This window comes from Neodiprion virginianus, chromosome 6, assembly GCF_021901495.1.
Source record: "Neodiprion virginianus isolate iyNeoVirg1 chromosome 6, iyNeoVirg1.1, whole genome shotgun sequence".
NCBI classification, from domain to species: Eukaryota; Metazoa; Arthropoda; class Insecta; order Hymenoptera; family Diprionidae; genus Neodiprion; species Neodiprion virginianus.
In genome coordinates this window covers 25,785,912-25,794,122 of record NC_060882.1, presented here as the reverse complement: position 1 = coordinate 25,794,122, position 8,211 = coordinate 25,785,912, and the positions used below count along the sequence as shown (strand labels likewise).

Sequence of the window (8,211 nt, the reverse complement as noted above, 5' to 3'; positions counted from 1 at the left end):
TCTGGTTTTCCCCGATTTATCGTTGACGGATCGTTTATTGCCCGCAGGATAAGCGAGTAACCCGTCCTCCTCAATTCGAACAAGACCTCGTCCATAACTCGCCGACGAGGAATATAACGAGCAGTAAACATCGGTGAAACCCAGCTACGGAATGTAATTAAGCTGACATTCGGATGTAAGACAGAACCCGTCACGTAACGTCGCGAGAAGAAGGAGAGTCGGCGGTCTGCGAAGGACGGGTTCGTCGCTACTCTCGTTTGTCATACTGATTAATTTGCGACCAATGAGAGAGACCCGACGCCGCTTTCGCCTCTATAAGGGTATTACATACACCCCGGCCGTTAGTATTATAGGCTGAGGTATATACGCCATATCCTTCCTGACATTTACTAAGTTGTCCCCGGGGAATTCCGCACGTCCTTCGCTCGCTTAATCATTAATTTTCCTTTCGTAAACAGGTGCTCGCCCGCTCACTCGCTTCGAGCACGTCGCAATTTGAATAAACGTTTCCGTACGTACGATATTCAAGCATATTTTCCTCATTTTTTCGCAAAAACGAATAAAAAAAAAAAAAAAAAAAAAAAAAACGAAAAAGGAATCAACCGAAACGGTTATCGCTTTTCATTCCCGACTGAGCTTGCACGACCGAAAACAAGCAAAGAGTTTAAAAGAAATAGAAAAGCAGCCTGAAATTGAACAAGATATCCGAAAAACTTGACTCAAAAATATGGCAGCAAAAACTCAACACAATTTTCCGAAACATCGATTCCTACCGGCTTTATTTAGCCGGCGTGACTGCTGAGCTGTAACAGGATTCGCGTATGGTGTATTTCTGGTACCTAGAGTGGCGTGCATGGCGTGTGTACTTACGGGGATATTTTGTTACGCCTTACTGCCGCTGGTCAAAGCCGCTAAAGCGAGCCAGCTTTAACTCGCCGCAGCCAACTATCGCGGATTTTTCCGCAAGCTCGAGTGAACTTCGCATCTCTCTCTCTCTCTCTCTCTCACTCGCGAAATACCGGCTTCTCGACACGCTAACCCCTTCGATGAGGTCACCTTTGTTCTACCGATTTTCTCTGGACCTTTATGTGATACGTGTGTCGTAAAGCTGTTTTAGCGTAAAAATAAATCACTGGATTCTTTCGCTGTTCAAAGTCTGAACATTTTGTTTTGCATGAAGAAAAAATGTCGGTATCGTAATAAGAAAAAATTACGCCTAATTATTTATAATTCTTCGCAAACAGTCTGTGGTTCAGATCACATGAAGTATGTGAAAAGACGCTTCTGCTCTTAAACACATTCTGTAACCTTCTGTTTTAGCAACGCTTTTCACAAACTTCGTTTTATATTTTATACGTACACCGTTTCCATAAAAAAAAAATAAAAAAAAAAAACATTTCATTCATCTGAGGATAGTCCAAAGGTCAGTCTCAACCTTCTGAATTGCGATATCATTCCGCTGATCTCTTTCTTACTGTGAGCGTGGGTGCGGTATTCTTCGAATACTTTTGAATTGAAAAATATTTTCAACGATACGAAGCTTGGCGCAAGAAGAGATAGAATATATGTATATTATGTAGATTTGTATCTGGACACGTTTCGCGAATCGAGTCTTCAGGCGGATATTCTAAAGGCTGCGAGGGAAACTGTACGTCCATCTGCAAGAGTCCCGGAAAAAGTTCAAAAAGCTCTGGATGAAAGAAATTTTATTACAGAAATGGCGAATTCTCAATTCGCAATCTCATGAATCGTTTCATCCCGCGCGTATAAATTATTAAACGAAATACTGCGGCATAACTTCAGAATAATTCCGAACCTACGCGAATTTCATTCGGGAAAATAGGAAACGTTTACTTTTGTTCGCCTTATTTTCGACAGTAATAATGGACGGTTTCGGGTATACAATGTACATCGTACGTGTGCACAATACCTGCCACGTGGATTTGTTCGCGACATACCCTGATTCATATCTCGTAAAAAAGACGAGGGTCAGAAATGGATGGAAAAATTCTGAACCGTTTGGCGAAAAAATATGCGAGGATTTCGCATTACCTATTGACATTTTTTCGAACAATGGCTTTTATCACGATTACAAATCTGGGGTACGGGATATCACCGGCCAGAATCAGGGACTAAGTTTTGCAAAAAAGCTTACATTATTACGATGCCATTATACATACATATAGGTATAATTACTCAATCGCGTGTAAGTCGACGTTTTTAATCGAGGATTACAAAATTTTTAACGAAATTAATTTAAACAGTGGGATAAGTACGAAAATGAATCTTAGTTTTTAAATCTTTGATGAAGAACGTAGAAAGTTTTTCAAATTTTTCCAGAATTCCGTTTCAATTCTAATAATAATGTAAATCATCTGAGATTTGTATATAATAGTGAAAATTGTGATTTTCACGCGTTGAAAATCTTACACCGCGTAACGCGAAAAAAATGATATAAAATTGAATTTGCAAAGTAGCTGCTTTTTCGTTTCCACGTCGACGTTTTGCACGCGATCACACCATTCGCGCTTTTCGCGTCATCGGCGCAGAATCTCCGGGTTTATCTCCGAGCCGCGGTCGACGAGCTGATTTTATAACGTTGAATTACGCCGCCTGACCGTACGGGTGCAGTGTAAGTGGATTTTCCACGAGAACAACGACGCGGCAAAGTACAGAAAATTGCGCGTCGCGACGGTACTTAACCGAAACTTTACCTCCGATACAGAGTACGTTGGATTAATCCTCTGTGTTGCGGAGCGCTAATCGTACAGAGATGCGTAGCAAAAACGTGCTCATTTCCGTAAAAAATATACGTACCTATATTTTCTAAATTTTCAATGTTGAGCTTATCTTTCTATTATCAATTTTTTGTTAGAAATATTTTTACCACTTTTGTGCATATTTTTCTCTACTATCTTCTTATATTTCCACCCTTGTATTGGTCTTGTATTTTGGTCAATAAATTCGATTCGATTCAATTCGATATAGTATTCTTCGCGTGATTTCCGATGTAATTAAAATTCCCATCACCGCAGTAAATATATAAATCGCTAATTAATTTCGTCATTGCTCGGCTACAGGTTTTCATATTCGTAAAAGTTGTAGAAACGAAGGTATGCGTGTCGTACATTGCATTACAAAGTATAGGTTATACCCCAGGGTGCAAATAAATACGTCTGACATGGGTAAATAAAACAGGGAGGATTGCAATTAATTTGCCCGCAAAGGAAAACTTTGACGACTGTACCACTCCCCGAGCTGTGGATGCAGCATGGTGCAATTGCAAACTGCAATCAATAGACATCTGCAATGCCCGTCCACCTGAACCTCATTCGCAGCTTTCGCGTTACGATCTGCACTCGGCTGCTGTAATGATAATTGCGACAAACTGACACCGGCAGATGAAAAGTCGGTGGAAAAGCGCGGATCGATCGTTTCCACGCGTATTTATTATCTCAGTACTGATTGGCCCCGTAGAGCAGCCTGCGATATTCACTCCGTGGCGTCGTTAGTTTGAATCGTTGAAAATGATGTGCGGAATCATTGATCGGATCGTTCTTCTCCTTGCGATCATCTCAATCGCTGACGAGTGAAAATCCGTGTGATTTTAAAACCCTGGCATAATCGTATATTCGAGAAGTCGCAAGATCGTTGAAACGAAAATCCTCGAAAGTCGTACCTAACACGTTTCGTTCTCCTAAATCGAGGCGAAGTTATATTATACGCGTCGTTAAACGAATCACATAGAAGGAAATTGCGCGCAATTAAGGGCGAAGAACAAGCCAGAGGAGCAGTCGCTTTAGAGAGCGACTAAGTGTCTCTTGTGCCGAGTTCATTTTGGTAACAAGAATTCGTGATTATACACGTCGCTCGTCGGGAAAATAAAGCCTCCGTAAGGTAACTTAAGGGGGGAAATAGGTTTAGGACTACGTTTCTTTGAGTGATTTTCACGAATTTTATTCTTGGCAAGAAAGAAATGTGCATAATTTATCGAAACTTTCAAGTCAAATCTTATACATATATTAAAATGAATATCGTCATTTTTCGAAGTATCTTCTTGGAAAATATAGAAGGTATCAGCTGCCACCCATCGGAGGTCACCATCACACCGGAGGCCATAGTTTTCATCTGAAATCAATAGTTACAAATTTACTTCAAGGTCGTGTCTTTCTTCTATATCAACCTAAATTTCAAATAATATCATTGTTTAAACTGTTTTTTTTATTGGAAAAAAAAGTTTTCAAAGAATGGCAAAAAATTATGCTCTTTTGTTCAAACACCTCTAAAAATGCAGTGTTTAATTTTTTTGGGTCAAATTAGGTTCACATAGAAGACAAACACGTCATCAAAGTAAATTTGAAACTCTATTAATTTCAGATGAAAACTGTTGGCCTCCAGAATGTACACAAACAGCTACGTCTGACGGAGACCTCTGACATCATCCATATTTTCCAAGGAAATACTTTCAAACAATCACGACAGTTACTTGAATATATGTATAAAATGTTACCAGAAAATTGCAATAAATTATGTACACTCCATTCTTGCCAAAAGAGAAATTGACGATGTAGCCCGTTGTCGAACTTGCCCAGCAATGGTCTTCTTTTCCTCGGATCGCAGGTGCGGATCGAACGAAACGCCAGCTGAGTGAAAGAGGTACGATTATCTCCAGTAACGCCGTCTATTTACTCCGTTCGTGCACATCCCACCTGTTAACTGTTCGGTATAATACCTACTTCCTGGTTCTTATACTACCCGGAAAACCAGGCGCAGGACCTGGACTCAATTCCGCCAAGGTGTTCCGATGGTTATTCCTGACTTCTCTGGGATTTCCATCACAGCGCCGAACCCTCGACACGTTGCATATGCACTCGAGTGGCTATGCCGGCACCTGCAGCTGCTCCACTTCGATTATTGACGCTCCCAAGTCACGTCATTCCACCACTGCTCTACTTTTTCTATTCAGCTTCGACTTCGTTCCCTGCTCAAGACGGCCTGCAGTCGATAGTCGGCTGCGGAAGGACACCGTCGTATTTATTACAATCTCGGTCCCGAAATGCTTGAACAAAAAAAAAAACAAATGCCAAGAGGATTGTAAGCCCTCGTGGATTCCGAAAGCATCGTTATCCGATGATCCTCTCTAACGAAGGTGAACCATAAAGGATATTAAAAACGAATGTTGCGATTAGAGCGACGAGAATACCGAGCGTTGCTGAATGGGGTGACATTTTTCTGGATCATCCGTCCGTCACGGCTTTAACTGAGGGTCACGTTGCGGAGAAAGGGCGAAAAAACAAGGTCAAACGTGTCCGCTGGTGAAATTTCAAGCTCTCCTTTTTATTTATCCTCTTGATTACTCTCCGGGGATGAGAGGGGGAGAGAGAGAGAGAGAGAGAGAGAGAGGGAGAGTGAGGTAGCAGGCGACTATCAACGCGACGGCACGCGGTTCGAGCTCCGCGAATGCGTGGGAGCTGCAGAGGTGGCTCAGGAAGAACGTCGCCCTCTTGGAATGAGAGACGGCGGGTCGATTAGGACGAAGCAAAGTTTTATTTAATCGCCTGGTACCCATAGAAAAGCCTCGCACGTGTCTCGCCTACCTTACGTCCGGGGCAATTAGACCGACTCTAACGGTTATTCAGCTGCTCCTCGAGTCATCCCGGAGATAAAAAGCCCGTTACGCAGCTCCGGGCGTCGCGTCGTTGCTGCTCTTCGACTCTTTTGTGATCCGGAATAGGATCCGTTAGGCAGGGAATGCGGTACTGCGGTGCATTACCAGCTGGTCGCATTTCCATCCTAGGCTCAACGTTGGAGTCACTCTTCGGCGAAGTCATCTAAAAATTAAATCATTGGACTCGTAACGTTCATCGTATGACAAACCGTGAATTGGGGGCTTTAAAACGAACGCAACGTTGTACCTTTTGGTTGATGACACTTGACGTGGATTCGTCCGGCATTCTCTTCCCCCCATACTTGACTGGCAACCCATAACGCATGTCGAAACCAGAGTTGGCGGTCGAGTGACGGTTTTACGGAGTGTGAGAGAAGAGCGGAACCTCGTCCATTAGCTTTATTGCGTTACATTTAAATCATGGAAATCATAACAAAGCGAGAGATGAGAGTGGAGGTCTTTGCGAACCCCTGGCCTGTTTTGCAAGGCTGGACAATGTTGTGCAGGAGGGGTTTTAACTGTACGGGTAAATTAGCCACAGTGGATTCTAGTCCTACACCCAGGACCCGAAACGCGCGAATTGATCGCAGTCTCTGACCCAAAATGTAGGTCTGTATCTGTGGTACACAAATGCGGCTGGAGGAAACTTTGCACGTTCTCTGTGACGAGACTTTTCCCTTTGGTCGCTTCTCTGGCCGTATGCTTTTCCATTGTCCTCATCGGGAACAAAGCGGAGCTGGAAATAGTTGAGCAAAAGCGAGCCCCTTTAGCTGTTTCGCATTGCTGAGGAAAAGTAGCTGCAGTCGGCGAATCAGTGACACTTGGAAAATCGTCATCACGACCGAGACTCGACTTCGTTTCGGTTTTTATCGGGGTCAGTATTGCAGATGGTCCATAATCCACAGCGGTATCTCGACTCTGCGTAAAAACACATCAATGTCAGAATCAAAATTGTCCGTCGAGATGTTTTGCCACAGTGTCAATTCATCCGGGAACTGTGGCGGTCATTGCGACCGAAGCCTCGTGTTGTGTGGCTGAGCACCAGAGGCTCCATTAGGTAATTGAGGGACTACCTCGTCGTCTGTTCTTCTAGATACACGGAACATTCCCTACCCAATTAAACATTCATACACGAGGACCTAGAGGTTTGAGGTTTCAAGGATTTCAATAAGTACCTGAACATATTAGGATCTCGCGCTAATTTGGGATCCATCAAATCATCGTGAGTGGATTATGCATTTCGCATAGGTCGAATTCTATCGCAAGTACGGTCGATACGGAACCTCCGATGAAACGACTAATTGGAATTGGTTTCGAGAAGATTCATATCCATCTTTCGACTCAGGCTGTGAACGGTCGCCATTCTCAACCCCCGGCAGAGACTCGACTAGAAGTGTAGGTATACCGGGTACGTGATAAGAATGGCAAAGAAATATAAAAAGCCCATATCTCGGGGGGTTCGGAGGGCAGGATTGGTGCGGATTTAATTACACGACTCAGTGACAAAGTGCGGGAGGTGTAAGGTGGACAGATATGTTATTATACCTACGCGATGGGGCGGGCCTCGCCACTAAAGTACATCTGCCTCGTGGGAATTCCATAAAAAATGTGGCCCGGTGGAAATTTAGATGGAATGTAAAAAGGGAAATTATAACGTACAACGCTGGGCCGGTTTAAATGTTCAACTGCCGGAGCCGAGGTTTTTGCACAGGCAGCTCGCCGGAGGAATCGCTTATTACGGATGACCAGCCGGGGTCGGGAGGACGATCCGGACTTTTAATCAGAATCGGGTGTCGGCACTTTGACTTTGCGTAACGCTGCAAGCTTAACACCGGGAGCTTGTTTCCCTTATTCGAAGGGCGAGGCGAGCGACGGAGAAGCGCGGGATAAACCGATCGGCCAAATTGGCTTCCGCGGCTCGAGACCGTCGACCGTGATAAAGTCGTAAATCCTCTTCGTGGTGTGGGGAATTTTCTTGTGTACTGATGAAAAAGCTCAATCTAAGATACAATTTGGCCCGCTCGAAGTCGAGACAACTGCAACGAATCACGCCTACGAGACACCCGAACATCTGACCCTCCAAATTGCCCGGGAAAATCACCGAGCTTTGATTCCTCGGGAAAAGAGGGACGATTCGAAAGGTCCGGAACCCGGCTCAAGGGTCCGCAGAATTCGCGCCCCTGCACGACTCCGAGGCGTTGCAGTACGCCGAAGCACCCCAGAGACCTCCGGGAATTACGAGCACTCGGAAATTCTTTCCTTCGCTTACCTGTACAGCGCCCTGGAATTCTTTACCAGATGCCGCCGTTAAATCTGTGACCCCATTGTGTGGCGCACCTACAGAAACAGTCTGGAGGTATAGGCCGCGGTGATGGAGGTGAGGAGGAGAAGGAGGAAAAGGAGCGTCTCCTGCTCCTTATTCGAGTCTGGATCTACAGCTCGGATCGGGGAATCGAACCCTGCGGGATCCCCGCGCCGTGTTGCTTATATGCATCCATATGCATGCGGGACCATCGATGTTATCAAAACCGTTTAATTATGAA

At 44.4% G+C, this 8,211-nt stretch overlaps 1 long non-coding RNA gene across 1 annotated transcript; it reads right to left on the bottom strand.

Annotated features, from left to right (window-relative positions):
• Positions 1–4,024: 4,024 nt before the first annotated feature.
• Positions 4,025–6,048, bottom strand: LOC124306759 (uncharacterized). Its single transcript, XR_006908677.1, has 5 exons — positions 5,916–6,048; positions 5,598–5,831; positions 4,737–5,012; positions 4,511–4,643; positions 4,025–4,128 (listed from the first exon to the last, which is right to left on the bottom strand). It is a non-coding gene; the product is annotated as an uncharacterized LOC124306759 (long non-coding RNA).
• Between the last annotated feature and the right edge of the window lie 2,163 nt (positions 6,049–8,211).